We start from the raw sequence: 12043 nt of genomic DNA on the forward strand, positions 1-12043 counted from the left end.
CTAGGAAATGGAACCAGAATTAGTTTGAACTGCCATTCGGCCATCAATGTGCGAGCTCACAGCGTATTTCCATAGATGTTTTTATATAACCAGTTTCTCTTCTATGAAATTTACTCATCTTAACTGCAGTTAAACAAGCTGAAATCTTCAGGCTTAAGTGTAAATGAAACTTTTATTTTTTAAACACAGGGATAATTAGAAAAAAAAATCTGAGCACCTTCTTCCAGATGTATATTTTAGAATTATATGCTCTCTCCTCCTCCTGCTCACTCACCCATCTTGCTCCAACATACGAACTGGCTTCGTTTGTACTCATTTTTCCTTCTGAAAGACTCTCTTACAGTCTTTCACTGTTATATATAGTGGTTGGTTTACTGAATTCTATAGTAAAATTATAACTTTTGAGGAATGAATAGTTCTGAATAGCTACTTTAATATAATACATAATTAATAAATTTAATTTAATAGCTACTTTTAGTAATATGTAGCTGAGTATTTACCTTATTATTATTATTAATTTTACTAGAAATATGTGGTCCTTTTTAATCAGCTATTGATTGTATAATAAAATAAAGTGGCACCTAATTTAAGCATTTAAAATAATTCATTGAAAGATAACCTACAATGCAGTATGTTAAGCCTAATTGTCAAAACAACACCTCTTTTTTTCCAAGAAAGAAAAAAACAAAGGTATGATCAAAATTATGACCAACAATTTGGGTTCATTTCGACATTAAAGATGATTTTGTAGGCATACCAGCAGGCAAAATGTTGAAAAATCAATGACTGGACTTAGAAATAATGGTAAATTAAAAAGGGCAGCTATACATTTCAGGGTTAATGTCTGAAATTAAAGAAAAATATCCACCACTCATCACAATGATCTTTTAATAACTAATTTTTTTTAACATTAAGATTGCTGTTTTAGGGAATTACCTTTCTCTGAACATTTAATTAAATGTTAAATTTTTTAAATAACTTACACAGAGAAATAAGTTTTGTGATCTGTACAAATTAAAGGATACATGAATATAAGCCCCCTTCCCTGCCAAAGCTCAAATTTGCTATGGTCTCAGCAGAAAATAAACAGTTTATAGGTTAAACAGAATTTATAGCATTACAAAAGTTTCCAGAACCTTTCTTTTCATCATTTTTTTCTAACAGCAAAGATCAAAATGACAAATTGAATGACCAGAATGTAAAAAATATTTGTGCAAAACTTTTGTGTTAATTGTCCTTACCATTTAATAGAGGTAAAACCTAAGAACACACAATGACAATGTTGAAGAAAAACTACACTGAAAGGAACTCTATTTTAGATTTCAAACAACATGGGTCATACTATCTCTAAACACTGAGAGAAAACATGGCACCATGAGCAGCGGGAGCAACACATGACTTGGGGATTCTGCCAGCAAAGGTGGCTGACATTGGAACATGCTGAAGTTTCTCTCCACACTAGCCAGCTGTCTTAAATGACTGGAAACTCTTGTAGGGCTTAAAACTCACTTCAGTGTCTTATTCTTGAAATTTGCAGATCATAAATGAAATATTTACAAAAGTCCTCTCCCCCTACCTCAAGGAATGTTTCTTGTGTCACGGGAAATCCTTCAAAGAATTGAATCATAGACTCTCTGGATTTACCTACACTGATCCATTTAGCTGGAATTTGAAGCTCTTCTTCAATAAATCAAATGTAATTTTTTGCATTAACAGGTAGTTTTTTAAATGTCCTTGCATTTGTTATATCTGTGTTCCAACCTGGGAGAGTCTTATTTTGAACTTCAACTTTATTTAAGTCTTCTTGGTTTGCTGGGAAATTTCACCATCTAACTTGCGAGCAACTCCAACTTTGATTTCCATAAACATGTCCAAAATATCCAATTTGGCAAGTGCCAACGCAGGAAATCCATTAATCATATGAGCATATTTGAGCAAAATGTGGTCCAGCCACCACACCTTCTTTTCCTGCCAGTGGTTATCCCAAACTCTCCACCTCTTGTTTGTAATAATTCTCCAATTTCATTGTCTTACTCTGTAGGGAAGGCACCAAAGCCAACTTGATTTGTGTAAGCTTTTACGATCCCATCACTTCTCCAACATTTTGAGGGGGTATACCCAACCAGGTACAGACACCTCCAACTGGACAGTTTGAAGATGTTACAAAAGGGTAAGTTCCAAAATTAATATCTAGTAGTGCTGCATTGGCACTTTCTACCAAGATTTTCTGTGGTGCTCCATCTAGGGCCTCAGAGAGGAAGTAAACCCCGTCTCTCACCATTGGTTTAATCCTTTCCATATAGCCCTTGAGTTTTTGTAATTCACTTTCAATGTCAATTTCCAAAGTGGGACATATGATTTGTATTAGTTAGTCAGAACTTTGAACCTTTCAGAGAAGCCATCAAAGTCAGAAACAAGATCACACATCTGCAGTCCACTCCCAGTAGCTTTGGAAGAAAAAACTGGGCCAATACCTTTTGTGGTACCCCAATTTTTTCCTGCCTGTTCTTGTCTATGTTGCTCCTGGAGACCATCAGGTGCTTGATGAAAACTGAATACGATATGAGCACTGTCAGATAGGATAAGCCTTTCTTCCCAGCCTTCCAGACCTTTTCCTTTTTTCTCTGCTTCCTCAAATAATCTGGGAAGATGAGCTATCACACTATTTCCAATGAATATGGTAACATTTGGATGAATTATTCCACAATGTCCAGTATGGTCACCAAGTTCCCCCCGGGGCCACACCCCAGGTTGGCCACAATCCCGGTTGGATATGGAAGATGCCACAGGATTGGTCTCAGCCTGGTGGCTCCAGTGACATGAGGAGAGCCTGAAGGAGATGCAGGCAATGAGGACTGTACGAACTGAACTGATCGGTGGCCACCAGCCACATGCAGAGGAAGAAGGAGCCAGAGGCCAGCCCGACTATTTACCTTCTTAACTATAAACACTTTTCTTCAAAATTGTCAATGAAAAGTTTCAAATATACAGAATACTTGAAAGACCAACACATAAGCATCATATGCCGTACCTATCACCTAGATTCAACCATTATTAACATGAGATAGATTCAATAGTTAGTAACATTATAATTTTCCTTAATGTACAAATATGTGTGTGTAGATAATATATATATGGAAGTTGGTTACAGACATTATGACACATGAGCCCTAATATTCAGCATACAACTCTTTAGAATGAAAACATTCTTCTAACTACTAAACCATAATCACACCTAAGAATATGAGCAATAATTTCAGTATTATCTAATATCGAGTCCCTAGTCAAAATTTCCTAGTTATCACCCGTATATCATTTTATTTATTATTTAATTATTTTAAGTAATCACCACCCCCAACATGGGACTAGAGCTCACCACCCGGAGATCAAGACTCACCCGCTCCGAGGACTGAGCTAGTTAGGCGCCCCATCCCCATATATCTTTTGTAGTTGATTTTGTTTAACTGGATCCAATCAAGGTTCAGATGTTTTTGGTTGTTTTGTTTGTTCACTCACCTCTACTTAAGACAGTGATTTTTTTTTTATTTTAAAGATTTTTATTTATTTATTAGAGAGAGAGAGCAAGAGAGGGAACACAAGCAGGAGGAGTGGGAGAGGGAGAAGCAGGCCTCCCGCCGAGCAGGGAGCCCTACGTGGGACTCTATCCCAGGACCCTGGGATCACGACCTGAGCTGAAGGCAGACGCTTAATGACTGAGCCACTCAGATGCCCCCCCCCCTTTTTTTAAACAGACCAGGCCTGTTATTTAGAATGTCCCACATTCTGGATTTGTCTGATTGTTTACTTATAGGCTTGTTCTTAACCTGTGTTCCTCAGATATCAAGGCCTGAGAGGAAGGCTTATGAACTGTAAATAATAATGGTATTTCTAACTCAAATTCAACATTATACATTATTTCTTACCTTTGATTTTACATAGATACCTCTTCTTTCTTAATTAACAATCTTAGTTCTTAATAACACTAACAGTTTACTTATTTGCTTTACCCTACAATTGTTTAAAACAATAGCACCAATATTACTAGTTCAAAAAACTAAGTGAAGATAAAAGATTTCTTTGTGGTTCTTTTATCTTTATAACATATCTAATGATTGGATAGCCATGTGCTAAGCTTAAAAAACACTCGAAATAATTTTGTCCTCGCATGGTTATGTTAAAAATTTGATAAATATTTAAGTTTGTTTTGTGTTGTTTTAAATTGAATATTTAGTTTCTTTCCCTTTTTGATTAATTTTATTTTTTGAATTATAGAAAACATTTACAGGAGCAAAAAAAATCAAAATTATATAAAGATGTAAAGTCAGAGAAGTCTTACTTCCATCTTTATCCCCTCTACCTGATTTCTCCTCTGTCCCTATGGATGACCATTTTTAAAAATTAGTTTCTGGTTTATTGTTCCTATTAATTTTTGTCCTCCTGTTTTTTTCTCACAGAGCATAGCATACTATATATCCTGTTTCACAATTTGTTCTTTTCACTTAATAAAATATCCTAAATGTCACCCCATGTTAGTATATAGAGGTCTTTCTCACACCACCCTCATGGTTGCATAGTACTCCATTGTGTGGATGTGTCATGGTTGATTCATCCATTTCCTTCCATTCATCATTCAACCCATTGGCAGATATATGGGTTATTTGGAAATGTTTTTTAAAATTTTGATAATTTTGGATAGAAATTAAAAAATGTATTTCATACTTTTCTAACTTTATACACAGAGTTCTGTTTTTTTCTCGATGCCTCAGGTTTTCATCTGTTAGTTGCTGCTAATTTGCTTGCACTTGAAAATTAGATCACCAAACCTGTAACAATTGCCTATAAAACAGGAGTGATAGACATGAGCAAGGCCCCAGGGAGCTCTCCTATGAGGTAAACTATCCATCCAGACCTACCTAGAAACTTAGGTTCTGAATGTTTTCCTTTTATGCCTTATTGTGCTGTTTTGTTTGATTTTAATATTAATTTTCTACCAAAACTACCCTCATACTTCTAAGGTACATTCAGATTATCAGCAGAAGGTACATTTTTTTCTGTATAAATTTTTCTGGAAATTGGATCGTGTATGCTTCCATATTGAAGTAACAAAATCTTTCCTGCCCTGGAGATAAATTCGTTTCGGTGGAGGATGGAGAGAGTGAGAAGTAGAAATGCTAGTAGTCTAGGAAGAGGTCAGCACATGCACACAGCAATGGGCACATATATACAGGTGAAAATATATTGTAATATATAGCTGTATAGACCTGTATATACCTCTAATATCTGAGCATACCCCTGTAATATTTAATATAAATTTTTCTGCTTTTCATATTCAGTGGTATATCATAAGCATTTTTCTGTGTTATGAAGAACCCTATTGACTATGATTTTAAAATGCCTGAAAATAATGTGTTGTATAGAGCAGAATATTAAACATTTACTTTTATCAGTAAGCCTCTTTCTGTTCAAATGGAATCTACATAGAAGTTTCGTATAAGAACCATGTATGGTTCAGACAAGGTTCTGATAGTTTCATTAGTCAGTTTTGACCATCATATTTTAATTACTTATAGCTCTTTCTTGTTTTTCGGATAATTTCTTTTGTTCTTACTTGATGGGTGCTATGTCTTCCCATTCCTCTAAGTGTTAGTTTTATAGTTTTCTTGTTTCCTGCATTGTCTCTGTTTCCTCCAAGCTACTTTTTCCTATTTGATTGTTTTGATCTGCCTGTTTTGGAGGGAAGACTTGCCTGACATTTCTAGTCTGTAGCTGTGCATGTTGTTAAAGAGTAACGCACTAAAATGCTGACTGGAATCTGTGTGCAGGTAGGGGAGGCCTGTTAACTGGTGTGCTTGATTATGGGATGATCAGGACTAAGCTGGATCTGTTGAGGGGTCCCCAAATGCATGAGTCTATGGAGCTACTCTTTGTGACCATTCAGGCTTCCAGAGAAAGGTCCTGGAGTCCAGGGTTTGGAAGAGGTAAGGCTGGTTGCTGGCACTCTTGGACTGGGGAAGGGAGCTTGGTCTCAGGGTGCAGGCTTTCCCTTAATGCCCATTTTTAGTCTGAGACATCATCATCACAACTCTCTGCCATGCCTGTGTCTTTAAGTACAAAATCTCTGTTTCTATGCTGCAGAGAATAAATCTCCTATCTCTTTGCGGGGGAGGTAAAAGTTGTCTGACCGCTCAACTAGAAGGAGGGACCTGGGACTAACTATTCCCCACAAGATTTTTCCACCAGTTTTTTTTCACTTGCTTCTCCCACACTGTAGCTGAAATTGCTGATTTCTGATTTCTTTCAGGGGTTCTGTGGGGGGGTGAATCAGCATTTTCTCATTGGTTTCTCCTTCACAGGCACTTGGGTTTCAGCTTCCTTCAGCTCTGCCAAGTCATTTTTGACTTCTCCATCTGTTTTTTACCCCCTGAAATTTTATTGAATTATCATGTCCACTATTGTCCCTTCTCTGGTTCTCTTTGTCCCTTGTCACCTTTCCTGTGGAGTTTTAGAAACAAGCAGATATAATGCATGTATCCAGTCCTTCATATTTACCCAGAAGCCTCTTCAAGGAGGCTTAACTCTTCACTATTTGGGAAAAAGTATTATTTTTATGAAATATGTGAAGATCACCTAAAGCCCACCATGGATCCTACTATATATTGTACCATAATTAGCTAGCCATTACCCTAGTGTTGGACATCTAGGTTGGCTTCCAATTTGATATTATGATGATAACACAATGTGAGCATTTTGGTGCACGAATTATCCACATTATGGCTATTTTTCTGCTTAAATTTGCATTTCTTCAAGTGTTTTTTTCTCCCATATATGTATGAAATCTGCATTTCTTCTTTTGTGATTTATCTATTATATATCATAATATTTATATTATATATTATATTTGTATATGTTAATTTGTTGTACTTAAGGCAGTATATTTTTGGTTAAGTGTTTGCTTTTTAATTTTTGTTTACTTTTGTGAGTGTAGACATTACAAATTTTTGCACAAACATACCTGAATTTTTAAATGATTTCTTCCATCACTTTTATTTATTTATATATTTAAGATTTTATTTATTTGAGAGAGTGAGCATGAGTGGGGGGGAGGGGCAAAGGGAGGGGGGGAAGCAGATTCCCTGCTGAGCAGGGAGCTGGACACGGGGCTCAATCCCAGAACTCTGGGCTCATGACCTGAGCCAAAGGCAGATTGACTGAGCCACCCAGGTGTGCCCTCCCATCACTTTTAAACTCAAAAATATATTCTCTTGTAAATATTTAGTAAATATTCTGATTTGGGAGTTAAAGATGAGAGAATTATTATCATAGGGGTTAGAGCTAAAGTTCTTTTTTTGTACTAACATGAAAATATGTTTATTTTATAAAAATTTTAAAGTAGAATCCAAATGGTACATTCATATATATATGAATTGCATTATATATATGCAACTGCATTAAAATACATATAGGAAATTCTAGAAAGAAAATACAACCAATGATTTATAGTTATTGTCTTTGGGCACTATATTTTTCTCTATGTTTAGGTATTATAGTTTCTATATTTCCTTAAATATAGGGGCATTCTTTTTATATTACAAATGAAAAATTAAATCTTAGTTTTCAAGGCTAGTTTATTTTTAAAATTTTATTTCTTTTTAAAAAATTTTTTGTTATGTTAATCACCATACATTACATCATTGTTTTGGATGTAGTGTTCCATGATTCATTGTTTGTGCATAACACCCAGTGCTCCACATAGAACGTGCCCTCTTTAATACCCATCACCAGGCTAACCCATCCCCCCACCCCCCTCCCCTCTAGAACCCTCAGTTTGTTTTTCAGAGTCCATCGTCTCTCATGGTTCGTCTCCCCCTCCAATTTACTCCCCTTCATTCTTCCCCTCCTGCTATCTTCTTCTTCTTTTTTTTTTCTTAACATATATTGCATTATTTGTTTCAGAGGTACAGATCTGTGATTCAACAGTCTTGCACAATTCACAGCGCTCACCATAGCACATACCCTCCCCAATGTCTATCACCCAGCCACCCCATCCCTCCCACCCCCCACCACTCCGGCAACCCTCAGTTTGTTTCCTGAGATTAAGAATTCCTCATATCAGTGAGGTCATATGATACATGTCTTTCTCTGATTGACTTATTTCACTCAGCATAACACCCTCCAGTTCCATCCACGTCGTTGCAAATGGCAAGATCTCATTCCTTTTGATGGCTGCATAATATTCCATTGTGTATATATACCACATCTTCTTTATCTGTCATCTGTCGATGGACATCTTGGCTCTTTCCTTATTTATTTATTTTAAGTAATCTCTCCACCAAACGTGGGGCTTGAACTCATGGCCCAAGATCAAGAGCCACATGCTCTTCAGACTGAGCCAGTTAGGCATCCCCCGCCAACTTAAAAAAAAATTTTTATTTAAAGACTAGTTTAGAAATAAAGTATAAACAAATAATTTTGAGAGTATGATGATTATTTTTTTAGTGATAAGTTCTCCAAAAATTTTTTTTAATATAAAAAAAGCTCTATGTAATCAATGTATACAACTTAGTGAGTTTGGAGATAATTATACACCCATGAAACCATCACCACAATCTATGCCATCAACATAGTCATCAAATCCAAAAGTTTTCTCCTGCCCTCTTATTATTATTATTATTTATTTACTTGACATAAGATCTAGCCTTGTAGCAAATTTTTAACAGTGCAATATAGAACGGGGAGGTAACTAGTTAAGGTACTAGTTAAGAGTTCTGAGGCTGCAGCAGTGCACTCTGGGAAAAATATGGAGAGAGAAGATTTGGGGTGGATGAGACTGAGGTTTGGGGTATGCCCACAGCAAGGGAGGGAAGGAGAAAGTGGATTCAAAGAAGAACTAAGCAGAGAGGTGCCTGAGAGAGCTCTGAAGAGAGTAGCTCTTCAGAAGTCCTCTGAAGAGAGTAAAGCTTAATGAAAATGTAAGATGATGATCCTGCTGGGGCATTCATCTTCCTTGCCACTGTGCTGAACTCCAAGACCATTCCTGCAGATGCTGCTAGGCACAGCTAAGACAAGCATGTTGAGATGGAGAGAAAAAGTGCTTCATTTTTTTGTGCGTGACGGAGGTACATCACTTTGCACCAGGATTTTGTGTAATTCACTAGACTCATTTTAGCACTCACAATCACTGTCTTTTCAAGAGAAGTTAGTGCTGCAAACTTAAAATGCCGTAAAACCCCAATCTTTGGCTGTTCCTTTTCTCTCCCTTTTCAAGAAGTGTTATTAAGGAACCTGAATTATAAGGCTGTTGTTTCTCAAATTGAAAGTGTAGTTCCCCCAAGCAGCGGTGTGCACTTTCCATTAGGAAGTGTGAGCAAGAGCCACAGAGCTCACCACAATTGGTGCTGACCTATAATTGTCCAAACTGGATATTTTGACTTTGCTTCTTCCAGTTCTTGGGACCATTCTTGGTATTATCCTCTACCTTCCACCTTTACCACTCTAAAAGAACTTTATTGTTCTTTTTTCTTAAGTTTTTATTCAAATTCCAGTTGGTTAGCATACAATATAATATCAGTTTCAGATGTACAATATAGTGATTCAACACTTCCATACAACACCTCGTTCCCTAAGAGAACATTAAATGACTGTTTGCAGTGGTGGCTCCTGGAAAAAGCTCACTATATGTGTAGGGGATGGCTTGGAATGGAAAAATAATGCTGAATTTATGAGGTTGTAGGACTTTTCAGGCACACAGGGCAGAATGAGGAAGGGATCACAGGATGTCAAGATTGTTAACCATATCTTCGTTGAAGATGATGTATGTCCTATCATTTATCAAATGTACTTAGTTATTTTGCAGATGTTTTAATGAAAATTATGTTCACATAAAAAATTAGAGATTATGCAGTGTCTCCAGTCATTTGGCCTGATTTTTAATAGCATCACTGGCTACTTCTGTTAGATTTTATTTAGGTCAGTGACATATAAACACACCCTAATGGTATAACCCGTCAGCTTTCAAGGTCTCAATGCAGAGTATTCCCACCAAATTACCCCAGTGATGACTCCTTGGGTTTTTCTAAAGCTGGCTTTTTAGTAACAACTTGAACACATCAGTTTCCAAGGCCTTCAAATCAATGCTAGTTAAACCAACCCAAGCCTAAATCTTGATTCTGGGTTTTCCATTCTAATGAAAATTACTGTGATGAAGGAACAGTGATTTCAATAAACAAACGTTTACTGAGTACCAACTGTGTGCAAGACCAAGTGATGCCGTTCTTGTTGCCCAGTTTGAGTAGAATGCTCTGTGAGTGCTGATGCAGGGAACAGAGGCAGGCAGAGCAGAGGAAAGCTTGGAAAGTTTTCAAGATTAATTAGCACAAAGGTGGGGCATTTGGGATATCTGGCACCAGATAGTGATCAACAGTACTAATTATACTCTCATATTAAATCAGTTATGGTGGATGAATTGGAGTCGATCAGCCAGTGTGGTTAAGGAAGCTGCAGCTGTTGTGAGCTTCTCTTTGAAATATGTTTACATGTCTCTATAGCTCACGTATTAGTGGCTTGCACTTCATTTTTATTTTTCTTTGAGAAAATGATCTCCATTCCCACCCCCACCCCCAGTTATAGTAGAGAGTTGAGACATAAGACTAAGATATGCAACAAATCACCTGGAATGATACATTCTCAGCCAAGTCACAATGTAGTCAACACTATTTATTTTCAGGGTCTTGATATTTATGCAAGGGTGCTCACAATACTACAAAGGACATGTGATGGATCTTGAGGCATAAGTTCTCAATTATGGCACTTCATTATTAGATAGAAGAAGACTCTATAATGTGTTCTGTTCATTAGCATTCCAATTGGGAAGTGAGATGGCATTTGAGGCTGAGTAGGGCTGGCTGGTGGGATCAAGAATGGCTATTTTATTTTTTTGAGCTCGTGCATGCTTAAGTAACATCTTTCTGGTAGGTTCAGGTGAGTGCCATGTGAAGGCTGGCATGACCTTTTTTTAATTGGAGGTGTTTTTTTTTTTAGTAGATTCATCACGCTATAATTAGGCACTGAGAAGATATTTGTTCCATTTTTCAGGAAATTCACATGATAGGCTTTCAAAGCATTTAGTTGCACATGATAAGCATTCAATGCATTCAGTATTTTCAGGTAGGTTATAAAAATGAAAAATGTACCTCTCTTTCTGATGAAGAATTTTTTAGTAAGTGGCCACATATATTCACATATGATGCCTCTTGGAGAATATTCAGTCTTCTGTATTTTCTGTAATTTGGTAGTTAAATCTAGAGTCTGTCAATTCTAGAGGATTTTGGGGCACCTGGGTGGATCAGTCGTCAAGCGTCTGCCTTCGGCTCAGGTCATGATCCCAGGGTCCTGGGATGGAGCCCTGCGCTGGGCTCCCTGCTCCGCAGGAAGCCTGCTTCTCCCTCTCCCACTCCCCCTGCTTGTGTTCCTTCTCTCACTGTGTATCTCTCTGTCAAATAAATAAATAAAATCTTTAAAAAAAATTCTGGAGGATGGATCAGATTTGGGTTGAATTATTTTTGGCAACAATACTTCCATAGATAGTAGTGAGTGTATGTATGTATATGTGTGTGTGTGTGTGTGTGTGTGTGTGTGTGTATGTATATATATGTGTGTGTGTGTATATATAAATTCATAGAGTGCTTGGTTATTTCTCTTTTGCTCTGTTAGCAATTGTTGATGATGGGACTCGATCCCAGGACTCTGGGATCATGACCTGAGCCGAAGACAGACGCTTAACGACTGAGCCACCCAGGTGCCCAGGGCTGGTTGGTTTTTAAACTAATAAGATATTATGATTTTTGCTTCAAATAATCAGTAGTATTTAAAGAAATTTAAAAATATTAAAGATGAAACTCTTTTATATTTACCCAGGTATCTACTTTTTCTTATGCTCTTAGTTTCTTCTTGCAGATTCCAGGTTTCTATCCAGTGTCATTTGTCTCCAGCCTTTGGAATTTCTTCTAGTGCAGTATTTGCAATGACTTCTTTTAGCTATTTACGT

At 36.9% G+C, this 12043-nt stretch overlaps 1 pseudogene; it reads right to left on the reverse strand.

The window, feature by feature from the left end:
- The window catches only part of LOC113934085, a 34223-nt pseudogene extending 23454 nt beyond the window's left edge, over positions 1 to 10769 (reverse strand).
- Between the last annotated feature and the right edge of the window lie 1274 nt (positions 10770 to 12043).

Source organism: Zalophus californianus, chromosome 13 (genome assembly GCF_009762305.2).
Source record: "Zalophus californianus isolate mZalCal1 chromosome 13, mZalCal1.pri.v2, whole genome shotgun sequence".
Classification (NCBI taxonomy): domain Eukaryota; kingdom Metazoa; phylum Chordata; class Mammalia; order Carnivora; family Otariidae; genus Zalophus; species Zalophus californianus.